The following is a 26,542-nucleotide window of genomic DNA, read 5'->3' as shown; positions in this document are numbered from 1 at the left end:
AGTTGGAGTGCAAACTCCAGCCAATCCACGTCATCCTGCAGAGATACCACTCACTCTTGCATGGAGCTCTTCTCAGCATCAAGGGAATGCCCCCTCGCTCCAAGGGCTTTCATCTCCTGATCTAGGTGATTATCCTACCATATGCTGCTCATTTACTCTTAGTTGTTTTTTTTTTTACTTTCTCTGGTTATGATGTTCAAGGTTTCTCACACCGGGAGAGTTGCCGGAAGAGCCTCCCCAGGTGTTATTATAGGGAATTGTCCTACTTAGTAAAATGTTTAAATTGTGTTTTCGCATCAACTCAGTAACAATTTTTGTTATAAACCTGGCTAAATGACAAGTGGATTAGGCTAATAGACTATTTCAGTTTTAAGGAGGATTGGTACCATTTAATAATGTATAATAATGTTGGGTTACAGCTGGGTTACAGCTGTTCTTACAGTTCTTTATTTTACTTCACTTTATTTATTTACTCAATTATCATTTTTATTTATTTTATATTTTTTTATTTTACTCATTTATTTATGTGTTTTTCTTTGTCCATTATAGATATTCTGAAAGGAGGGGAGTGATGTCTGATGCCGTTGTTACTGATTATATTGTTGTATTGTATCTATTGTTTTTTTTAAAACATATTGTTTAAATCGGGGAAAACAAGGCTTCATTTCTCGACCGCATTTGAAAGAGCCTCCGGAATGGGACAGCACTTCGTTGTGCCGGTGTAATGCATTCGGTCTTAAAATGCAGCCTACAAGGCGGCAGCCCCTGAAATGGGACATAGCTTGTATGTCCCTATCATGGCTTTTCTTGAAGCCAGGTGACAGCAGGGTGCAGACGCCACTAGGCGCCGGCGCATTTTGAGAGATCGACATACAGATGGATTGAAGCCAACCCCAGGTGACACATTTTGGTTTCAAAACGGCAAATTTCACTAAAAGGTGACAAGTTTGCATGCCTGGTACATGCCAATGAGATGGCAGAATTAATCAAGTCCTTGGCACCAATCCGTGCCTTGACCGAGGACAAAAATCTTTTGGCCAAAGCAATAGAAGAAGAGAGGACAATTGCATCAGCTAATATTTCTGCAAGATACCCAGAGAAAGGAGATGGTTGAAATCCTGTGCCAGCATGGACTAACGGACATGATCCACAGGAGTGCTACAGAACAAGTGGTCTACCTTCTTGGAGAGAGGACTTCCCGGCTGGAGAAGACAGATGGCCCTGAAGGATCAAGAGGACATCCCTGCACAAGGCCACCAACTGGACGTGGATGCCCAGGGATGGAAAGAGAATACATATGGAACAGAGGTCAGGCTGCGGTATGGCCAGGCAGTCGGTATTGGGGGTGCCTGTCTGCAGCGGGAAAAGGGTTTGTGCCGACTAGCCAAGGCCCACATTGAAATCCGGTGCTGACGGATGAGTTGGAGTCTGCACAGACAGCTCAGACAGGAAGTAGATCAGCTGAAGGATTGTGAAATTTTTGAGCTGCACAAGGTGCTCAATAATCACCTAGACCAGGAGACGAGAGCCCTTAGAGCGAGGCAACAAGGGAGAAAAACTATTTCTTGGCAATTTACTGTTATGAAACTGCTATATACTTCACAGCTTAGGTAACACCACTGTGATCAGTTTCATCAGCAAGCAAATACTTTTTTGTAGGTTACAAAGAATACACTTCTTGTTAATAAGCATGATGTAATATCCCAAAGAATGCATTTGTGAGGGAAAATTGTCATGAATGGTTGTAAATGGTGGTCAAAAGTTTTCATGCGTGATCTGAAATTGTTTTGCGATCAACATTAATATCTGTTAAATAATGTTTTGTGATCACCTAGTAAACAGATGATTTCTAGGTAAGAAGCAGTGTCCTCCTCAACATATAGTCAGCTAGAGTTCAGGTCCAAATGCATTTGGTCTGATAGTAAAGGCATTAACAGAGGATGGTTTTGATCAATCAATCTCTGGATTATGGGTGCAGCAAACCTCAGCATTTAGCTCTGCTCATAAGCACATCAGGTGGGACTCGCACTGATAATCCCTGGTTAAGGAGGGGTGTCATGACTGGTTTTAAAGTATTTGTGTGTAGTCATGAGTGTTTTTGTGAAGAGCATGAGCACTCGTTGGATTCTGGTTGTGTAGGGAATAAGCAGTTTTTTTACAACAAATAGCATGAGTTGACATCCTGTGGGAGCAAAGTAGAGGCCTAAAGAGAATGCACTCAGCACACCAGATTGGACTTGAACCAACCATCCCTGCCTTAGGAGGCTAGTGCCTTATCCATTAGGCCACTGGGGCTGCAGTTAGACTTCAATGAAATTGCTAGCAAGCAAATACTTTTTTCTAGTTGACATCATATATACTTGTTAATAAGCATGATGTAACATCCCAAAGAATGCATTTGTGAGGGAAAATTGTCATGACCGGTTGTAATTTGTCATGAGTGGTCAAAAGTTGTCATGCCTGGTCTGAAATTGTTTTGCGATCAGCATCAACAGCTGTACACATTCTCCCACACATCCAGACCATCTGGCCGTGGTGGTGGGTCTGGACTGCTTATTTCCAACACATGGAAATTTAATCCACTGCTGCCTTTAAACAACTTTGCCTCCTTTGAATATCACGCCGTCTTGGTGACTGCTCCGGTGAAAGCCTATGTGGTCGTCATCTTCCATCCACCAGGACAACTAGGTGACTTCCTGCATGAGCTTGACACCCTGCTGTCATCAATTCCTGAGCATGAGTGTCCCATGCTCGTCCTCGGAGACATGAACATCCACTTGGACAGTGCGAGCTCGGCTGACTTCCTGTCTTTGGTTCGCTCATTCGACCTAAGACAGGTCCCGACTCCACCGACTCACAAGGCTGGAAAAGAGCTTGATCTCATTCTTGCTCGGAGCTGCACCACGGACAACCTAAGGGTCACTCCTCTTCATCTCTCTGACCACTTCTTCATCCACTTCAATGTCCAGCTACCAAAACAACCCCCCACCCATGGTTACTATCCGCCGCAATCTTCGCAACCTGTCTCCCACCCACTTCTCCTCTGTGCTCTCCTCTTCTCTTCCGCCCCACTTCCGCTTTCAAAGCGGCTCGGGTCGCACCACTGCTCAAAAAACCCTCATTCAATCCCAATCAAGTAGAAAACTATCGGCCGGTCTCTCTCCTCCCATTCCTTTCCAAAACCTTAGAGAGGGCGGTCTCTAGACAGGTTACAGAATATCTGTCAAGAAACAACCTTCTCGATACACTTCAATCTGGCTTCAAAAGTGGTCACTCCACCGAAACAGCCCTGTTGTCTGTGACAGAGGCCTTAAAAACTGCTAGAGCTGCTGCCAAATCCTCGGTTCTCACTCTGCTAGACTTATCAGGTGCTTTTGACACTGTCAATCACAGCATTCTCCTGTCCATACTCTCAAGTATGGGCATAACGGGCAGTGCACTTTCCTGGTTCGAATCTTACCTTTCTGGGCGCTCGTTCAGTGTGACATGGCAAGGCCAGCTGTCTGTGCCTCACAACCTCACCACAGGGGTTGCCCAAGGCTCGGTGCTAGGACCCCTCCTCTTTGCCATATACACCTCCTCACTGGGCCCGATCATCCGCTCACATGGCTTTTCATATCACTGCTATGCGGATGATACTCAAATCTATCTGTCCTTCCCGCCCAATGACCCCACTGTCTCGACGCGGATCTCGGATTGTCTCGCTGACATATCCGCGTGGATGAAGGATTATCATCTTCAACTAAATCTGGCGAAAACGGAACTGCTGGTCTTCCCGGCCAAACAAGGTATTTATCACAACATTGATATTAAAATCGACTCCCTATCTCTTGTTCCTACCAAGGCTGCAACGAATCTTGGTGTCTTTATTGATGACCAACTGACATTCTCGGACCGTGTTGCTGCCGTCTCCCGGTCCTGCCGCTTCGCACTACTCAACATCCGAAAAGTCAGGCCGTACCTGACCCAATATGCCACTCAACTGCTGCTACAAACCTTGGTGATGTCCCGTCTCGACTACTGCAACGCCCTCTTAACAGGCTTGCCGGCCTGTGCGGTGAAGCCACTACAGATGATACAGAATGCCCCCCGGATGCTGCGCTCGTCAAATGAGCGTCGCCTGGCTCTGCCGGCCATAAAGCCACGGCAATCCAGGCTATTCTCATTTGTAGTTCCACGTTGGTGGAACCAGCTGCCTAAAATGACCAGAGCAGGGACCTCCCTCTCTGTCTTTAAGAAGCACTTGAAGACCCAGCTCTTCAGTGAGTATCTCCTGTCCTAACCTATAATTCCTTAGCACTACCTAGCAGTATTTATTGTTACACTAATGTTGTTACACTAATCTCTGTCGCAATGTAGCTTGAATGTCATTCTCCCTTGTAAGTCGCTTTGGATAAAAGTGTCTGCTAAAATACTAAATGTAAATGCACGTTGTCTAGGTAGCAAGCTTTTTCGGTGTCAACATATATTAGCATGGGGACGGTTGTGATCCATTGACCTCTGGATTATGGGCCCAGCCTGCTTCTGCTGGGAACTCTGCTCACGAGCACTTTACATGGGACTTGAATTCACAATACCTGGTTTAGAAGGGGGGACTTGTCATGACTGGTCAGAAGATGTTCATGAGTTGTCATGACTGGTCTGACATTGTTTTGTGAACAGCAGATAAGAAGCTGATTCCTTTTCAACACATAGTTGGCATGAGTTCACATCCTGAATCATATGTTGTGGTAGCAAAGGGGAGGCCTTCATGGAGGATGGTGTTGATCCATCAACATCACTCTGCTTTTATGAAGCTCAGATAGGACTCAAACCAACAATGTTTTGTTTGGGAGGTGAAATTGTCAAGAATGGTTGTGTGATCAGCATCAACACCTGTTAAGTACATGTAAGAAGCTCTCTTTTGTTCAAAGCTTTGTCAGCATCAGTTTAGAGAACACCTGTTAAGAACATATTGTATTGGTAAGAAGCTGTTTTGTTCTGAACATGAAATCAGTACAATCCACATCTTGAGTCACATCCTGTGGTACGGAACACATCGCCTTAGCAGAGGATGGTTTCGATCCATCGACCTCTGGGTTATGGGCCCAGCACGCTTCCGCTGCGCCACTCTGCTTTTGAGAGCCTTCTGTGGTACGTGAGCACACAATCCCTTGTTTAGGAGGTGAAATCATCGAGTGGAGGGAGATTTTCATGAATGGTTGGAAGATGTTTTGCGATCAGCATCAACACCTGGTAAATTGATGATTTATAGGTAAGAAGCAGCGTCCTCCTCAACATATAGTTAGCTAGTGTTTAGGTCCAAATGCATTTGGTCTGATAGTAAAGGTAAGGCCTCAACAGAGGATGGTTTTGAGCAATCAAACTCTGGATTATGTGGGCAGCATGCCTTAGCTGTTTTCATTACAACAATTAGCATGAGTTCACATCCCAAAGAATGCATTTGTGAGGGAAAATTGTCATGACTGGTTGTAAATTGTTATGAGTGGTCAAAAGTTCTCATGCCTGGTCTGAAATTGTTTTGCGATCAGCATCAACAACTGTTAAATACACGTTGTCTAGGTAGCAAGCTTTTTCGGTGTCAACATATATTAGCATGGGTTGAGCATGAGGACGGTTGTGATCCATTGACCTCTGGATTATAGGCCCAGCCTGCTTCTGCTGGGAACTCTGCTCACAAGCACCTTGAATTCACAATACCTGCTTTAGAAGGGGAGACTTGTCATGACTGGTCAGAAAATATTCATGAATTGTCTTGTGAACAGCAGATAAGAAGCTGATTCCTTTTCAACATATAGTTGGCATGAGTTCACATCCTGAATCATATGTTGTGGTAGCAAAGGGGAGGCCATCATGGAGGAAGGTGTTGATCCATCAACATCACTCTGCTTTTAAGAAGCTCAGATAGAACTCAAACCAACAATGTTTTGTTTGGGAGTTGAAATTGTCAAGAATGGTTGTGTGATCAGCATCAACACCTGTTAAGTACATCTCTTTTGTTCAAAGCTTACTCAGCATCAGTTTAGAGAACACCTGTTCGGAGCATATTGTATTGGTAAGAAGCTGTTTTGTTCTGAACATGTAATCAGTACAATCCACATCTTGAGGTACGGAATACAACGCCATAGCAGAGGATGGTTTCGATCCATCGACCTCTGGGTTATGGGCCCAGCACGCTTCCGCTGCGCCACTCTGCTTTTGGGAGCCTTCTGTGGTACTTGAGCAAACAATCCCTTGTTTAGGAGGTGAAATCATCAAGAGTTGAGGGAGATTTTCATGAATGGTTGGAAGATGTTTTGCGATCAGCATCAACACCTGGTAAATAGATGATTTATAGGTAAGAAGCAGTGTCCTCCTCAACATATAGTTAGCTAGAGTTTAGGTCCAAATGCATTTGGTCTGATAGTAAAGGTAAGGCCTTAACAGAGGATGGTTTTGAGCAATCAAACTCTGGATTATGTGGGCAGCATGCCTTAGCTGTTTTGATTACAACAATTAGCATGAGTTCACATCCCAAAGAATGCATTTGTGAGGGAAAATTGTCATGACTGGTTGTAAATTGTTATGAGTGGTCAAAAGTTCTCATGCCTGGTCTGAAATTGTTTTGCGATCAGCATCAACAACTGTTAAATACACGTTGTCTAGGTAGCAAGCTTTTTCGGTGTCAACATATATTAGCATGGGTTGAGCAGAGGACGGTTGTGATCCATTGACCTCTGGATTATGGGCCCAGCCTGCTTCTGCTGGGAACTCTGCTCACAAGCACCTTACATGGGACTTGAATTCACAATACCTGCTTTAGAAGGGGAGACTTGTCATGACTGGTCAGAAAATATTCATGAATTGTCATGACTGGTCTGAAATTGTCTTGTGAACAGCAGATAAGAAGCTGATTCCTTTTCAACATATAGTTGGCATGAGTTCACATCCTGAATCATATGTTGTGGTAGCAAAGGGGAGGCCTTCATGGAGGATGGTGTTGATCCATCAACATCACTCTGCTTTTAAGAAGCTCAGATAGAACTCAAACCACCAATGTTTTGTTTGGGAGGTGAAAAGTCAAGAATGGTTGTGTGATCAGCATCAACACCGGTTAAGTACATGTAAGAAGATCTCTTTTGTTCAAAGCTTACTCAGCATCAGTTTAGAGAACACCTGTTAAGAGCATATTGTATTGGTAAGAAGCTGTTTTGTTCTGAACATGTAATCAGTACAATCCACATCTTGAGGTACGGAATACAACGCCTTAGCAGAGGATGGTTTCGATCCATCGACCTCTGGGTTATGGGCCCAGCACGCTTCCGCTGCGCCACTCTGCTTTTGGGAGCCTTCTGTGGTACTTGAGCACACAATCCCTTGTTTAGGAGGTGAAATCATCAAGAGTTGAAGGAGATTTTCATGAATGGTTGGAAGATGTTTTGCGATCAGCATCAACACCTGGTAAATAGATGATTTATAGGTAAGAAGCAGTGTCCTCCTCAACATATAGTTAGCTAGAGTTTAGGTCCAAATGCATTTGGTCTGATAGTAAAGGTAAGGCCTTAACAGAGGATGGTTTTGAGCAATCAAACTCTGGATTATGTAGGCAGCATGCCTTAGCTGTTTTGATTACAACAATTAGCATGAGTTCACATCCCAAAGAATGCATTTGTGAGGGAAAATTGTCATGACTGGTTGTAAATTGTTATGAGTGGTCAAAAGTTCTCATGCCTGGTCTGAAATTGTTTTGCGATCAGCATCAACAACTGTTAAATACACGTTGTCTAGGTAGGAAGCTTTTTCCGTGTCATGCATGAGTTCACATCCTTTTGTAGCAAAGGAAAGGCCTTAGCAGAGCACGATTTTAATCCATTGACCTCTGGATTATGGGCCCAGCATCTTCCTCTGAAAACTGTGCTCATAAGCTCCTCAGGTGGGACTCAAATTCACAATCCTTGGTTTAGGAGGGGAGAATTGTCATGACTGGTCAGATGATGTTCCTGAGTTGTCATGACTGGTCTGAAATTGTTTTGTGAACAGTATGACCATCTGTTCTATATACGTTGTGTAAATAAGGAGCTGTTTCCTTTTCAACATGTAGTGGCCATGTTATGGTAGCAAAGGGGAAGGATTAGTGGAGGATGGTGTTGATCAATCAACATCGGGGTTATGGTTACTCTGCTTTCAAGAACCCCAGATAAGCCTTGAGCCCACATGCTCTTGTTTGAAAGGTGAAATTGTAAGAGAATGGCTTTATCCATAGACAGCATCAGTTAAGGTGGCAGACCGACCTACGTGGGCACACGCATCTCATTGCAAGAAAGTCTGCAACCTTCCAGAGGACCAGATAAACGGCAACAACGGAGAATCATGGGACGTGAACTGAGATCACGATCCTAGCGGGATATGTGCAAGTAACCTCCATCTCCACGAAAGGGATATGCCATAACAGAACTCGTACTTGAAAAGGATGACGCCCCGTCAACAGGAAAAAATTGATCAGGTCTGTAAATAATCCTTCTTGCCATTGCAATCGCCCTGTTAATCATCCAACCCTGGAACACAGTTCCACAGCGAGACTTAAAAAATAGCCACTGCTCCAACCCACTCTCACTCACATCAGAAACAGAAGAAGAGTCCCAAGTGAGAAATGAACGTTCATAAAAATATTGATACCTGTAGTGATAATGTGTTTAATGCTATGTTGCTGTCTAGCATTTGTAGTACCTATCCTTGGTAAGATGACTACTAATATGACGGCGGAACAGTTTGTCTCCATACCACTAGATGATTGGAAACCACCTTATGATGATCACGGAAATGTTGAGATACTGAGATGTTGAAATGTGAAGATGTTTGTCGAATTATGTTTGAATTATGTTTCGAATTATTGGATGTGTTAGTCCTAACGTGAACAATAAATTTTGCTGTTGTCATTATGAAGTGATAACCATTGATTAATCTGCATAGTATTATGTATTAGTGGAATCTCTGTGTTTATTTTGTTTATTTCACAATGCGATTCATGATTTTTGTTTTCTAGTTAGAATTTAGAAGATGGCGTCACACAGGATTTTCCTGCACTACTAAGGGTTTTTTTGTCTTGTGCGTTGTCATTGTATAGTGTAGATAACCCTTACTGGTCTTTTACTCTTCTGTAGCCTAATGTGAGAAGAGAGTTTTGGCCAAGTTGAGGTGGAGATATCTTTGAATTATATCTGGAATATAACACTATGAGTTTATATAGTTACATTTAGTATAAGATGTGTGTTTTCCCAGTAGATTCCGATAAGATAGAATTGAAGGATATCTCTGCAGTATAATTGTATTGTATCCAATTAACATTATAGTTATATTCTGATGCCTTTGCCGAAAGTATATGAAATTAAAACATTATTGCATTTTTCCTTGAGGTGTTGTTCCAGTAGGAGCAAAATGAGGGAGTGTGAGAAAAAAATACATATGATCAACTATTTGAATGATGTCTTACCTGTTTTATATTTGACAAATGCCTTTTGTGTATGTTAGCTGGCTTTTAAAATACATTGCCTCTGGGTTTTGAAATGAGTCTCTCACAGTTTTATATGAAGATACTGCTCTTTCTAACAATGTCTATTGTAGTATAAAGACGAGATCTCGGGGGGGAGCATGCTGTGATCTCGCGAGAAGACGGAAGCGGAAGGGAGTAGTGAGTGGAGACCGAACATGGCGGCGCCCTGCTACACTAACTAATGCACCGGTAGCCCCACTTCAGACAAAATAACAAAGCGAATTGCAAATAATATTTATATATATATATATATATATATATATATATATATATATATATATATATATATATATATATATATATAAAAAAAGGGAACACCGTGCAAAACCATAGTGGAGGACCTCAAGGATTATTTCGATTTTTTTTATAACGCCTACGTGATGGAAGAGGACCAGGACTCCAATTATCCCGCAAAATGGAAGAAGACCGACTCAGCAACGGACACTGACGATCTCATACCGTGTGCAGTAGAGGTTAGTGTCTTGGATGAGATTAACACGAGGCTGAACATGCTCGGTCCACTTCTCCGAGACATTACCGAGATCCAAGCCAGCCTTGATTTCCAGCATCACACGGTCGGCGAGATGCAAAAAGACAACGTGGATCTTAAAATCTCCGTGAAGCGTCTCACAGCAGAGATGGAAGTTGTAAAAAAATAAAATAAAATAATGAAAGAGACTATCCTGGATATTCAAATCAGAAGTATGGGGACAACCTTATCTTTTCTGGGATCCCAGAGAACATCACCGAGTCCCCAAAAAATATGGTGAAAGACTTTCTCCGCACCGCCCTGAAACTCCCGACGGACACCATGAAGCAGATCACCTTTCACCGAGTTCATCGACTGGGACACTGCGTGGGGTACCATCCCCGCTCCATCATTGCTAAGTTCGAACACTTCATCACAAGGAGCTGGTTAAAAGCAAAGGGCGGGAGCTAAACACGGATCGATGGTTGTTGACAAATTATATATAGACGGTCTGTTATACCGAGACTTCTCCACCACACCCTGGTTATTCTTATCATAATGTACGTATTCTTATAATTCCAGTTATTATATACTGAAAGATGTAGGTATAGGCATGCTATCTATGTCAGGATTTAAAATATTGCACACTCTCATCTCACCTTCCTAATTCCCCCTCCATACTTCTAGCATTATCTCACCTCCCTAATCCCTCTCTCCTTACTTCTCCTATCACTCTCACTCTATAATGTCTTTCACTTTATGTATGTCTAATCCGGCAATGTTCTGTGTTTATCGTTGTCTACTCATCATTTGTTTGTGTAGTTATGTATCCCTACAAACTTCCTACAATACTATGGCAATGAAAAGGAATATAAAGGAGGAAACCCCAGACTTATCCATGGGAAAGCATGGGAACGGAAGTATAGCTATTGCCTTGGATGCACTGTGCCATCACCCCCTAACTCGCTTCAATGACACCCATTAAGTTTGTTGGTTGGAATGTGAGAGGCTTGGGCTCACCTGCTAAACGTAGCAAAATGCTAACTCACCTCACCAAGATGAACCCCAGCTTCTGTCTACTGCAAGAAACCCACCTCACTGCATCTGAGCACCTCAAACTCAAAGCTAAATGGCTTAGTCAGATGTTTTCGGCATCATACAACTCAAAAAAAAGAGGTCTATCTATATTGATCAATAAAAGTATCCCATATCAAAATGAAACCACAATATCAGACACAGAAGTGCGTTTCATAATGATGAATGGGATTTTAGGTAACATCAAATGAACCTTAGCTAATATTTATGGCCCCAATGAAGATGACCGAAATTTCTTTCACAATATATTTTCAAAACTTTTAAAATTTTCTGAATAAATAATCATTTATGAGAGGAGACTTCAACACAGTACTGGATCCAAATTTAGACCTTTCTCAAACCAGAAATATTCCCAAATCCTGGCGTTTGCCGGACACTATAAAACAATATATGAGTGATCTTGCTGTTGGGGATTGTTGGAGATCAAATAACCCACATTCTATAGAATACACATATTATTCACCATCCCACCAAAGTTTCTCTCGAATCGACCTTTTCTTGACAACTAACTCCGCACTGTCCAAAATCACAAATCCAGAAATTCACCCTATTGTAATTTCCGATCACGGGCCGATTAGTTTCAACCTGATAAAGGAAACAAACCGGAACCCTCCCAGCAGGTGGCGGTTTAACACCTCACTTTTAACAGATAAAGAATTTAACCATTTATTTTCAAGAGAATGGACTTCCTTCACTGAACTGAATGACTCCCCAGAAATATCACCATCCTTAATTTGGGAAACAGCTAAGGCAGTTCTAAGAGGTAATATTGTTTCATTCTCCACTCACGAGAAAAAGAAAGGACAGGAATGCCCAAATAAACTCGAACAGCGACTAAAGGAGTTGCATTCCCAACAATCCCACTCATCTTCTGAGCAAATCCGAAATGAGATCAGAACAATTACATCTCAACTTGAAATCCATCAAAGACACAATTCCTTATGACAGGAACAAGAGCAAATTTTTTTGAATTCAATGACAAATCAGGTAAATTTCTTGCCAATCAATTGAAACGTGATAGAGAAAAATCACTTATTACAGCCGGAGTTCGGGGAGGCTTCGTGGCCCCTTGCACTGTCTGGAGGCGCCGCAACATAATACCGACCTTCTACACCAGTACCTATGGGGATAAGTCATGTAGACTTACCGGTGGACATCCTACATACGCACGCACGCACGCACGCACGCACGCACGCACGCACGCACGCACGCACGCACGCACGCACGCACGCACGCACGTCTGCCTGGAGGTTACCCCAGAAACCTCCTGGTTGCTTTCCTCCCTCATTTACTACCATAACTATGACAGGAAGAGGCCACGTGACCAGTTTGAGTTCCAGTTTTCCTTGACCTAATTCAGTTTTTCAAGACATGTTGTCGTCCAATGTTCATGTTTTGGTGTAAATGTTGTTTGTTTCTATGTTTATTTTTCTCACCGTGATGATTGTCCCCCTCTTGGAGTAGTGATCAGTTGTTTATATACCCAAACATGATAAATAGGTCTCCAAAGAGGGGGGTTGGTGGTGGCTCTCCATAACCAAAAACTGTGCTCTTGTCATTCTACAGGTCATCCACAGGACAGAGTTATTGCAGCAGTTCTTGAAGATTTAAGAATTAATAAAGAGTTGCATTGCAGGTTAAGAACTTGAACTCCACTTGCAGACTAACTCTGTCCTGAATGCAATGGCATACAAATACTCTATGTTGTATGGCCAGCATGCTGACAACACAGTTTAAAAAAATAAAAGAAAAAGTAGTATAAAGACGAGATCACATTGTACCGGCCCAACTGAAACCAGGCCAACTAACACCAGGTCGCTTTCTTTTTTCTTTTTGTTTGCCTAACCCAATTTTAATGCATTTGTTGAAATAACAAAGTCTCTACTTAAAATGTTAAGGCAACAAGGTTACTTTGTTTAAACGGAGGTACTCACCCATCCTCCCTAACTCTGGATCCATGGATCAAGGTGGTGGCCCAGGTATATGGTCATCTAGTCTATGATACAGGGCACCATGTGTTGATCATGTCCTTCTGCACGCAATCCACGTAGAGGGCACCTCCAAAGGCTAACAGGCCCACCATGCGTCCCCAGTTGATCCTGTCCCGAAAAACCTCGTCCATCACATTCTCAAAGCTGTTGTAGGCCATGGCGGTAGTCATGTGGAGCTGGGATGACATGTCGCTGAGGGCCTTCATATAGCGCAGCTCAAACTTGTCCGCCAACTCCCGAAGTGCCTTTTCACTGGCGCTCTCCGGCGCCAACTGCAGTGTTGGATTGTTCTGCTGAGACAATTTGTAGCTGATGAAGGAGACCACCATCTCTCTGTTGCTGTGCTCCATGCTGGAAACTGCCAAGCTCAGTGTTTGTTCTTCTGAGTAAGCTGTTAATCATCTGGAAGGTATCTGTTTACTGACCAACTAACTGATTCCTAAAACGTAATGCAGTAAGTCGAATACTATAGAATAATATAAAAATATATAGACTAAAATAAAATAAAATAAAATAAATAGAATAGAAAAAGGGAATAGGCGCAGCAATACGGTAATACTGAACAACCCAGAACAGTCACACAGTGTGCGGTACAGTATGCTACATACAGTACAGTGAGGTAGTGGAGCCTATGTGTGTGGCTCAGTGAGGACCCCTGGTGAGGTCATCATTGACAGTTCTTATGGCTTGCGGGAAAAAACTCAGTCTCAGTCTCTCTGTTCTCGCTGTGTGACTGCGGAGGCGCTTGCCTGACCGCAGCAGCTGGAACGGTCCGTTGTTGGGGTGGTGAGGATCCTTCAGAATCCTACGGGCTCTGCTACTACACCTCCTGCTGTATAAGTCCTGCAGGGAGGGGAGTGTAGTTCCAGTGGTACGTTCAGCCGAACGCACCAACTTCTGCAGGGCCTGCCTCTCCTGAGCAGTACAGTTCCCAAACCAGGCATTGATGTTGCCTGTCAGGATGCTCTCCACTGCTCCAGAGTAGAAGGACTTTAGGATCCTCACCGAGACCTGTAATTTCCTCAGCTGCCTGAGGTGGTAAAAACGCAGCCTCGCCTTTCTCACCAGAGTGTCTGTTTGTAAAGTCCATGTTAAATCCTCTGTGATGTGGACTCCCAGGTAATTGAAGCTGCTCACCCTGTCGACAGAAGTCCCATTAATCACCAACCATCACTTCACAATTTACGCCTCAATTTCACTCATCGATAGCAGCGGCAGTGCACACCAGCTCATCGAGGGCACTTTAGGGCTCAGTGTCTTGCTCAAGGATACTTTGACGTGCTGCCAGGAGTGACGGGGCATTACCCCAGGAACTCTCTGATTACTGGACAACCCGCTCTACCTCCTGCACCACCATCGCCCACAAGCCAACGAAGGCATTTATAGAGACACAGGGGGCGTTCACAGATTGTGTTATTTTTCAGTTGACATGGGCGCAGTGTATCGTGCAGTCCCAGACGTATGGCCACGTGTACTCCATTGGTTGTGGGGTCGTAGGTACGAGGACCCCATTATCTTTTAGTGGTTGAGCATCATGCCATAGTATCTGGAGTACTATTAATAATGTTGTGATTAGTATGAATACTAGGGTCCCTTTGACCCTGCAGAGTCGTTTTAATGGGTTAAATGGATGCAATGTGCTTCGCTGATGGCGTTGGTGTAGTTTTGTCCACAGGTTGGCAAGGATGTCGGTGAGCGGGGGAGACAGTTCTGGTGGTTCCGTTGGGGTCAGTTGGGTTCAGTCGTGGTTATATGTGGGTTTTAGTTAATAATCAGCACGATTGTCTATGCCAAATGTGTGTAGCTTGGATTGGGTGCAACTCAGTGTTATAATCTTGCTGAGTGGTGGCTAATCAGCAAAGCGCATGCAGTTGGAATCTCTTCCAGAAACTTCTCTCAGCACGCTCCAAACCTTTAGCCTAGGGGTCGGGAACCTTTGGCTCGCAATCTAATTCTGCCTCTTTGGATGCTGCTTGCAGACAATTTGAGCTAAAATTTTTCATCACAATTAACAAGTAATAAGTAATTATTCTGTGTCTTTTCAAAGTATAACAGGTAAGAGAAATTTCATTTTGAAAATGAAATTCAAAATAAAAATGTGGCGGACAAAGGGGCGTAGTCAGGCACCGGCTGCGGACCACAGAAAGGCTCCGGGGTGCCTTTTACTCGGCGCCCTGCCCCTGGTCTGTGGTCAGGCGCCACTTGTAGGACTCTCTGCCCACAGGTAAGTGTTTAGGGAGGGAGATGGAATCCTTCTGGCCGTGGTGCGCCGACATGGCGAGAGTTTTATTGTTCATTTCAATATGCCGCACGCAGGCCACAAATATATATATCACTGAGGATTATTATAATAATTGTGGATATTAATGATCCTCTTGGTGCAGGAGGAATGGCGTGCCAGTGCTGGGCTGCTTACGAGCCTGTGCGCCGATCCCGTTTTTAAGACAGACAAACTGTCAGGGTTCGCCCGGGTCCTACCAGCATCAGCCACTAGATGCCGCCAGTACTGCCTTTTCAAGGTTGCTCTGCTTCACCTATTTCTGTTCCTGATTACCCTGCCTCATTAGATGATATGTTTCACCTGTGTCTCGTTTGGTCGTCCCTATTTAGACCCTGTCGTTTGTGTCCTCGGGCGCTCAGTCTTGAGTTTGTCTAACCTCATGACAACGCTCTTGTCCCAAGCTCCCGAGACTTCTTATTTGTTTTTGCCCAGTTTTGTACTTGTTTTGAGTAAAACCTCTATTTTTGCCACCTCGCCTCTGCCTTGTTCTCTGCACCTGGGTTCACTCAGCACACCTCCTAACAGCAAGACTGAGCCACAACATGGACCCAGCAGAGAGCCAGCCTCCAGAGGTGGAAAGCCTGCGGGTGGCCTTGACGCACCAGGGGGCTGCGATTGGCCGACACGAGCGGGTTCTCCAACAGGTCCTGGAAAACCTGCAGTCGCTCGCCCAGGCCGTCCAACAGAGCCAGGCACCGGCTCCACCTATGGGCCCTGCGCCAGCGCTGCCTCCCATGGACCCGCGTCCTCCAGAGCACCGCGAACCACGACTGCCGGCGCCAGAGAGGTACGACGGTAACCCAGGGGGCTGTCGTGGCTTTCTGACACAATGCTCCCTGGCTTTCGAGCTCCAGCCGTCACAGTTCCCCACCCAGCGCTCACAGGTGGCATATGTGGTCACGCTACTCACCGGCAAAGCACTCTCCTGGGCCACAGCCATCTGGAATCGGCAAACCCCGGCCTGCTCCAGCTACCAGGCTTTTGCCGGGGAGATGCGCCGAGTGTTCGACCACTCAGTCAGTGGGAGGGAGGCGTCGACACGGCTACTCCGGCTCCGCCAGGGGGGACAGAGCGTGGCGGACTACGCCATCGCATTCCGCACCCTCGCCGTGGCGTCTGGATGGAACAGCGAGGCACTCATCGCGGCCTTCCAGGGGGGCCTCAATGAGGGGGTCAAGGACGAGCTGGCATCCCGGGAGGCGCAGGAGGACCTGGACACGCTCATCGATGCAGCGATTCGGGTGGACAACCGCCTCCGGGAGAGACAAAGGGAACGCGATTTCCCCGCTTCACCAACACCAGCGCGCAGAGCGGCTCTGGGGACGAGGCCTCCCGAGCAGCTCCTGGCTATCCCGAGCTCGCCTCCAGCATCAAGGGAGGAGCCGATGCAAGTAGGCAGCACACGGCTCTCTCGGTCCGAACGTGACCGGCGGATGAGAGAGCGCTGCTGCTTGTACTGTGGGATCCCGGGGCATTTCCGTTCTTCCTGCCCTGAGCTCTCGGGAAAAGCCAACTCTCGTCCAGGGTAGGGAGAACTGCGACGAGGCCAACCTTCTCTCCCGAGCTCGAGGCGACCAGGGTCCTGCTGGCTGCCTCCCTCGCCTGGGGAGATCAACATCACTCCCTCCAAGCTATGGTGGATTCCGGCGCTGCAGGAAGCTTCCTGGATGTAGGGCTAGCAAAGGCCCTAAAGCTCCCTCTGGCACCTCTAGAGCATCCTCTCACGGTGACAGCCCTGGATGGAAGACCACTGGGGTCCGGTAGCGTGTGCCATCGGACCGCCCCCCTTTGGCTGTCACTGGAGGGAAAACATTCAGAGGTAATCCAGCTCCACCTCATCCACTCCCCTGAGTTTCCACTGGTCCTGGGCTACCCATGGCTAGCCCGTCACAACCCACATCTGGACTGGGCCTCCGGGTGTCTCACCGAATGGGGCCCTGCCTGCCACACCACCTGTCTTCGTTCTAGTCCGTCTTCTCACCCTCTCGAGTCTCCAGTCCGTGTCCAAGCTCGGGCCCCTTCCCAAGCCCCTGCCCACTCCGGAGTTCCTGTCCGTGTCCTGGCTCCAGTCCGTATTCAAGGTCCCATCCATCCCGAGTTTTCACGAGTGCCCCACGAGTATGCCGATCTGAGGGAGGTCTTCAGCAAGAGACGGGCCACCACGCTTCCTCCCCATCGGTCCTATGACTGCGCCATCGACCTTCTGCCTGGCACCTGCCCTCCTCGAGGACGTCTCTTCTCTCTCTCTGCCCCTGAGACTACAGCCATGGAGGAGTATATCCGGGGGGCGCTCACCTCAGGTTTCATCCGCCCTTCTACCTCCCCGGCGGGCGCAGGGTTTTTCTTCGTGGGTAAGAAGGATGGCGGCCTGCGTCCCTGCATTGATTACCGTGGTCTGAACAAGATCACGGTCAAAAATCGCTACCCCCTTCCTCTCATGTCCACATCTTTCGAGCAACTGCAAGGCGCCACCATCTTCACCAAACTCGATCTTCGAAACGCATACAATCTCGTCCGCGTCCGCGAGGGGGATGAGTGGAAGACCGCCTTCAACACACCTACCGGCCATTATGAATACCTGGTCATGCCTTTTGGATTGGCCAATGCTCCCGCTGTCTTCCAGGCCTTTGTAAACGACGTCCTCCGTGAGTTTCTCAATCGCTCCGTGTTCGTCTACATCGATGACATCCTCATCTTCTCCAGGACCCTTCCCGAACACATACAGCATGTGAGACAGGTCCTTCACCGCCTGCTCGCCAATGGCCTCTATGTGAAGCTGGAGAAGAGTGAGTTCCACGCCACCACCGTTCAGTTCCTGGGGTTCGTCATCACCGAGGGTCACGTCCAGATGGATCTAGCCAAGACCGAGGCCGTCCGGGACTGGCCACCACCCACCTCGGTCAAACAGGTGCAGCGCTTCCTCGGGTTTGCCAATTTTTACAGGCGATTCATTCGGTGTTTTAGCACGGTGGCAGCTCCCCTCACCGCCCTCACTAGGACATCCACAGCCCGCTTCGCCTGGACTGCGGAGGCTGAGGGGGCGTTCAGGGCTCTCAAGATGCGGTTCACCGCTGCCCCTGTCCTGGCCACACCAGAGCCTACCCTACCCTTCGTGGTGGAGGTGGATGCTTCCGATGTGGGAGTGGGGGCCGTTTTGTCCCAAAGGACTCACGACAGGAAGCTCCATCCATGTGCTTTCTTCTCCTGTCGCCTCACCCCAGCGGAACGGAACTATGACATAGGGAACCGGGAGCTACTGGCAGTCAAACTGGCGTTGGAGGAGTGGCGGCACTGGCTGGAGGGGGCCCAACACCCATTTGTCGTCTGACCGACCACAAGAACCGGACATACATTCAGGAGGCCAAACGCCTCAACTCCCGTCAAGCCCGATGGGCCTTGTTCTTCAATCGGTTCAACTTCATCCTGTCGTATCGTCCCGGGTCCAAGAACCTCAAGCCCGATGCTCTCTCCAGACAGTTTGACCCTCCTGAGCTGGTTGAACTCCCCGAGCCCATTCTCCAGAGCTCCTGCATCTTGGCTCCGGTCCGCTGGGGAATCGAGACGCAGGTCCGGCAGGCCCAAAGGAGGGAGGCGGATCCCGGCAACGGGCCCCCGGGTCACCTGTTTGTCCCGAAGGCTGTCCGATCACAAGTCCTGCAATGGGGGCATTCATCCCGCCTCACTGGCCACCCGGGGATCTCCAGGACCCTCGAGTTCCTCCGCAGGCGTTTCTGGTGGCCTACCATGGAGCAGGACGTCCGGTCCTTCGTTGCTGCCTGCACCATCTGCACCCAGAACAAGAACCCCCGGTCACGTCCCATGGGGCTGCTGCATCCCCTTCCCATCCCCAGTCGGCCCTGGTCACACCTCTCAGTGGACTTCATCACCGGCCTTCCACCGTCTCGGGGCCACACTGTCATCTTTGTCGTTGTAGACCGGTTCTCCAAGGCTTGCCGTTTTATTCCTCTGCCCAAGCTCCCCTCAGCTCTGGAGACTGCTGAGCTCATGGTGCACCACGTTTTCAGGGTGTTCGGCCTGCCCCTGGACGTGGTGTCAGACCGCGGTCCGCAGTTTGCATCCCGGTTCTGGAAAGCATTCCACCAGCTCCTCGGCGCCTCCGTCAGCCTGTCCTCCGGTTTCCACCCGCAATCCAATGGCCAGACTGAGCGGGTCAACCAGGACCTGGAGACAACACTGAGGTGCCTCGTGTCCTCCAACCCTGCCTCCTGGAGCGACCATCTAGTGTGGGCGGAATACGCTCACAACACTCTGCGCTGCTCTTCCACTGGCATGTCCCCGTTTGAGTGCCAGTTTGGGTACGTACCTCCTCTGTTTCAGGAGCAGGAGGCGGAGGTGGGAGTGCCGTCAGCCCAGCGGTTCGTCCAGCGGTGCCGACGGACCTGGCAGAGGGCTCGTCAGGCCCTGCTGAGGACATCCCGGCAGCAGCAGATCCAGGCCAACCGACGGCGCAGACCAGCGCCTATGCTCCGTCCGGGCCAGAGGGTCTGGCTGTCCACCAGGGACCTTCCATTACGGGTGGAATCACGCAAGCTCGCGCCACGGTATGTTGGGCCCTTCAAGATCGTGCGGCGGGTCAATCCTGCCGCATACCGTCTTCTGCTCCCCAGGTCGATGAGGATAAACCCCACCTTCCACGTGTCGCGGCTCCGACCGGTGATCACCAGCACCTTGGCGCCCACCACGAGGCCTCCTCCGGCGCCTCGCATCATCGACGGTCAGCCCGCCTACACGGTCCGCCGGCTCCTGGACTCCCGCAGGGCCCTGCAATACCTGGTGGACTGGGAGGGTTACGGGCCGGAGGAGCGCTCCTGGGTTCCGGCCCGGGATATCCTGGACCCCTCTCTGATCCAGGATTTCCGCCGTCGCCACCCGACACTCCCTGGAGGAACGTCGGGAGCCGTTCCTAGACGGGGGGGTCCTGTCAGGGTTCGCCCGGGTCCTACCAGCATCAGCCACTAGATGCCGCCAGTACTGCCTTTTCAAGGTTGCTCTGCTTCACCTATTTCTGTTCCTGATTACCCTGCCTCATTAGATATGTTTCACCTGTGTCTCGTTTGGTCGTCCCTATTTAGACCCTGTCGTTTGTGTCCTCGGGCGCTCAGTCTTGAGTTTGTCTAACCTCGTGACAACGCTCTTGTCCCAAGCTCCCGAGACTTCTTATTTGTTTTTGCCCAGTTTTGTACTTGTTTTGAGTAAAACCTCTATTTTTGCCACCTCGCCTCTGCCTTGTTCTCTGCACCTGGGTTCACTCAGCACACCTCCTAACACAAACATTAAGAAAAATCCCTGCCTCCAGTCGGACCAATCAGCTGAACACAAGTGTACAGAAATGGAATAAAGTTCAATATGTATGTGACAAATAATCTCTTGAACTTGAACCAGAAGACCAGCTGATTCTTAAAACTTGGAACCTACTTCCTGTCACATACCACACAATGCAGCTTGTGAGTATTGCTGTATTGACCATGTTTGGCTCTACATACTCATGTGAGCAGTCTTTCTCGCATCTGAGGAACATTAAGACCAACCTACGCTCACGTTTAACTGATGGAAGCCTCAAGGCAGCATGAAGCTTAACCTCACTACGTATGAACAAGACTACAAGGCCATCAGCAAAACCATGCAGCACTAGGAGTCGCATTAATCGTTCAAAGTATTTCATTTATTATTGGTTAGCTACAGTATAGCAACAATTAATAAGAAGAATAAAGAGAAATTGATTATGTATAGCAGTTTTTTAAGTACTCAGAGATGTGTTTACTTGCCTTACTTGAAAAATTCACACATTAAGGTGCATTCAATTGTATTAAATGTCATATGGCTCACAAGGAAATACATTTCGAAATATTTGGCTTTTCCGGCTCTCCCAGCCAAAAATGTTCCCGACCAATGCCCTCTCCGCTCACTTCCTCCTATCTCCGTTCATGACTTTTAACAGTCCATTTCTCATCCATTTTCCATGTCATTCTATTTCCCTCACAATACAATAATATTTCCATCATCTTTATCCCAACAGCACTCAAACAACATTAATTCAGCAATAATGCTGCAACACAAAATACAGTGCACATGAGGAGGAAACACACATTCTACAACTACCAAAGTCTTACCACGTCCCAGACAGTCAACACTAATACAGATATTTTAAATGGCTCTGCGCAGAATAAACAGATCTCACAGCATACGGAGCACACACACTAATCTCACAACATAGAGAACACGCACACGCAGATGTCAGTCATAGACTGTAGTGAACAGCAAAGTTTTTAACCTGCTTTTAAAAGTGTTGAATGTGGGGGCCTCTCTCAGGTCCTCCAGCAGGGTGTTCCATTCACTTTGAGCATAGATAAGGCAGCCTCCCCTGCTGTAGAGTTGGTACGAGGATAGTTAAAAGACCGTGGACAGTGGACCTGAGAGTTCTTGCTGTTTTGCGTATAATTAGCGTTCATTTTATTTGCTGAGGTGCAATTTTATTTGCCGTTTATAGCTTTATATACAAGTAGCAGAATCTTAAAATCAATCCCAGTTTTAACGGGGAGCCAATGTAGAGATCTAAGAACAGGTGAGATGTGTTCACTTTTTATTTTTTGTCCCAGTGGGAACGTGTGCAGCTGCATTTTGGATGAACTGAAGCCTCTTCTCAGCTGGTTTCGGGAGGCCGTTGAATAGGCCATTACAGTAGTACAATCTCCCTGTTATGAATGCATGGATACATTTTATCAGATTCTGCTTTTGACAGGAAGGCTCTTCATTTACAAATGTTTTTTTTTATACAATTATTCTTTTTTCGTGATGTGATTGATATGGCTCTTAAAATTTTGATCGCCGTCTATTATTACACCCAGATTTTTGACTTCATTCTTGCTGTCCAGAAACAGAGAACTGAGATGAGCTGCAAATTTCTGTCTCTGAGCCTTTGCACCAAAGATGAGTAGTGCAGTGTAGTGTCATTATTTTCAAATTTTGCTACAGCCGATGGCGGTACATGTTTTATCAGACAAAGGAGGTTTAACGGGTGTTTTGGTGGAGGATATTAGTGTGCGTGAGGCACACTAACGAGAAAGGTTAATTTGTGACTTCAAATATGTAAATCAATGGTTGGGAACTCGACAACGGCATTCTCATTCATGGACGTGTGTATTTCATCATTACTTTTATCGGGTGTAATTGAGTGTGTGTGGGTGCGATTCACAATATTCACATTTGTGTGTGTATGTGTATGTGTCATCTGATCAGGGTGTGCAGAGCCATGGCTTGGGTCGTTCCCTGGGGTCCCCTCCTCCGGGCATCAACTCGGATATTGTCCAGATTCCCCTGTCCGACCCAGTTGCCCTGTGGTCGTTTCTGTCGCAGCATGGAACAGTCGCTGGTCCAGTGTCCTTCTGGCCGCAGCGATGGCAGGTGTTGCGGCCTATGTTGGGACTTCCTCGGCCTCGGTCTATTGCGACAGCTTCCACGGAATCTTCCGCCTCGTGGGCTCTGGCCTTTTGATCTTGTTTGCCTTCTTTGTCCCTTTGGTTTGTCTCATAGGCGTGTTGAGCATGGAGGATGGTGTCACCGAGGGTCGCCGTCTTCCAGGTGACAAACGAGCGTTTCAACATGTCACCGAGTGGGAACATCAGTCGATTGATGAATGTGGACTGTAGATGAGTCTTATATGGTGTCAGGGGAAGTGCCCCCTTTTTTCCAGGTTTCACCAGTCAACTGTGGTTGTGGAAAACAACTTTCAGGCCTCCGGCGTAGGCTTGTGGTATCCTGTATCCTGCCCTGTCTCTTTCCCTGATCTCCATCTCTCGGCCCTTTCCCTCTCCCTGCTTCTCATCTTTGTTCTTTTCACTTTTATTTGCTTCCTCTACCCACTCTCCAAAAGCCCACCAATCGGCCTTGTACTTCCTCTTTTTCATTCCTTTATCTTGTAATCTAACTTTCAGCTGCTGTAGCTGATTTAGACTAAAGCTTCCTCCTGTGGGAAAACCTGAGCTTTCCCATTCTACCAAACTCATACTGTTAGGAGGTGTGCTGAGTGAACCCAGGTGCAGAGAACAAGGCAGAGGCGAGGTGGCAAAAATAGAGGTTTACTCAAAACAAGTACAAAAACTGGGCAAAAACAAATAAGAAGTCTCGGGAGCTTGGAACAAGAGTGTTGTCATGAGGTTAGACAAACTCAAGACTGAGCGCCCGAGGACACAAACGACAGGGTCTAAATAGGGACGACCAAACGAGACACAGGTGAAACATATCATCTAATGAGGCAGGGTAATCAGGAACAGAAATAGGTGAAGCAGAGCAACCTTGAAAAGGCAGTACTGGCGGCATCTAGTGGCTGATGCTGGTAGGACCCGGGCGAACCCTGACAGGACCCCCCCGTCTAGGAACGGCTCCCGACGGGTGGCGACGGCGGAAATCCTGGATCAGAGAGGGGTCCAGGATATCCCGGGCCGGAACACAGGAGCGCTCCTCCGGCCCGTAACCCTCCCAGTCCACCAGGTATTGCAGGGCCCCACGGACCCGGCGGGAGTCCAGGAGCCGGCGGACCGTGTAGGCGGGCTGACCGTCGATGATGCGAGGCGCCGGAGGAGGCCTCGTGGTGGGCGCCAAGGTGCTGGTGACCACCGGTCGGAGCCGCGACACGTGGAAGGTGGGGTTTATCCTCATGGACCTGGGGAGCAGAAGACGGTATGCGGCAGGATTGACCCGCCGCACGATCTTGAAGGGCCCAACATACCGTGGCGCGAGCTTGCGTGATTCCACCCGTAATGGAAGGTCCCTGGTGGACAGCCAGACCCTCTGGCCCAGACGGAGCTGTCCTCAGCAGGACCTGACGAGCCCTCTGCCAGGTCCGTCGGCACCGCTGGACGAACCGCTGGGCTGACGGCACCTCCACCTCCGCCTCCTGCTCCTGAAACAGAGGAGGTACGTACCCAAACTGGCACTCAAACGGGGACATGCCAGTGGAAGAGCAGCGCAGAGTGTTGTGAGCGTATTCCGCCCACACTAGATGGTCGCTCCAGGAGGCAGGGTTGGAGGACACGAGGCACCTCAGTGTTGTCTCCAGGTCCTGGTTGACCCGCTCCGTCTGGCCATTGGATTGCGGGTGGAAACCGGAGGACAGGCTGACGGAGGCGCCGAGGAGCTGGTGGAATGCTTTCCAGAACCGGGATGCAAACTGCGGACCGCGGTCTGACACCACGTCCAGGGGCAGGCCGAACACCCTGAAAACGTGCTGCACCATGAGCTCAGCAGTCTCCAGTGCTGAGGGGAGCTTGGGCAGAGGAATAAAACGGCAAGCCTTGGAGAACCGGTCTACAACGACAAAGATGACAGTGTGGCCCCGAGACGGTGGAAGGCCGGTGATGAAGTCCACTGAGAGGTGTGACCAGGGCCGACTGGGGATGGGATGGGAAGGGGATGCAGCAGCCCCATGGGACGTGACCGGGGGTTCTTGTTCTAGGTGCAGATGGTGCAGGCAGCGACGAAGGACCGGACGTCCTGCTCCATGGTAGGCCACCAGAAACGCCTGCGGAGGAACTCGAGGGTCCTGGAGATCCCCGGGTGGCCAGTGAGGCGGGATGAATGCCCCCATTGCAGGACTTGTGATCGGACAGCCTTCGGGATAAACAGGTGACCCGGGGGCCCGTTGCCGGGATCCGCCTCCCTCCTTTGGGCCTGCCGGACCTGCGTCTCGATTCCCCAGCGGACCGGAGCCAAGATGCAGGAGCTCTGGAGAATGGGCTCGGGGAGTTCAACCAGCTCAGGAGGGTCAAACTGTCTGGAGAGAGCGTCGGGCTTGAGGTTCTTGGACCCGGGACGATACGACAGGATGAAGTTGAACCGATTGAAGAACAAGGCCCATCGGGCTTGACGGGAGTTGAGGCGTTTGGCCTCCTGAATGTATGTCAGGTTCTTGTGGTCGGTCCAGACGACAAATGGGTGTTGGGCCCCCTCCAGCCAGTGCCGCCACTCCTCCAACGCCAGTTTGACTGCCAGTAGCTCCCGGTTCCCTATGTCATAGTTCCGTTCCGCTGGGGTGAGGCGACGGGAGAAGAAAGCAAATGGATGGAGCTTCCTGTCGTGAGTCCTTTGGGACAAAACGGCCCCCACTCCCACATCGGAAGCATCCACCTCCACCACGAAGGGTAGGGTAGGCTCTGGTGTGGCCAGGACAGGGGCAGCGGTGAACCGCATCTTGAGAGCCCTGAACGCCCCCTCAGCCTCCGCAGTCCAGGCGAAGCGGGCTGTGGATGTCCTAGTGAGGGCGGTGAGGGGAGCTGCCACCGTGCTAAAACACCGAATGAATCGCCTGTAAAAATTGGCAAACCCGAGGAAGCGCTGCACCTGTTTGACCGAGGTGGGTGGTGGCCAGTCCCGGACGGCCTCGGTCTTGGCAGGATCCATCTGGACGTGACCCTCGGTGATGACGAACCCCAGGAACTGAACGGTGGTGGCGTGGAACTCACTCTTCTCCAGCTTCACATAGAGGCCATTGGCGAGCAGGCGGTGAAGGACCTGTCTCACATGCTGTATGTGTTCGGGAAGGGTCCTGGAGAAGATGAGGATGTCATCGATGTAGACGAACACGGAGCGGTTGAGAAACTCACGGAGGACGTCGTTTACAAAGGCCTGGAAGACAGCGGGAGCATTGGCCAATCCAAAAGGCATGACCAGGTATTCATAATGGCCGGTAGGTGTGTTGAAGGCGGTCTTCCACTCATCCCCCTCGCGGACGCGGACGAGATTGTATGCGTTTCGAAGATCGAGTTTGGTGAAGATGGTGGCGCCTTGCAGTTGCTCGAAAGATGTGGACATGAGAGGAAGGGGGTAGCGATTCTTGACCGTGATCTTGTTCAGACCACGGTAATCAATGCAGGGACGCAGGCCGCCATCCTTCTTACCCACGAAGAAAAACCCTGCGCCCGCCGGGGAGGTAGAAGGGCGGATGAACCCTGAGGTGAGCGCCCCCCGGATGTACTCCTCCATGGCTGTAGTCTCAGGGGCAGAGAGAGAGAAGAGACGTCCTCGAGGAGGGCAGGTGCCAGGCAGAAGGTCCATGGCGCAGTCATAGGACCGATGGGGAGGAAGCGTGGTGGCCCGTCTCTTGCTGAAGACCTCCCTCAGATCGGCATACTCGTGGGGCACTCGTGAAAACTCGGGATGGA

The sequence above is a fragment of the Zeus faber genome, assembly GCF_960531495.2.
Source record: "Zeus faber genome assembly, chromosome: 21".
NCBI lineage: Eukaryota > Metazoa > Chordata > Actinopteri > Zeiformes > Zeidae > Zeus > Zeus faber.
This window is presented reverse-complemented; position numbering follows the sequence as displayed.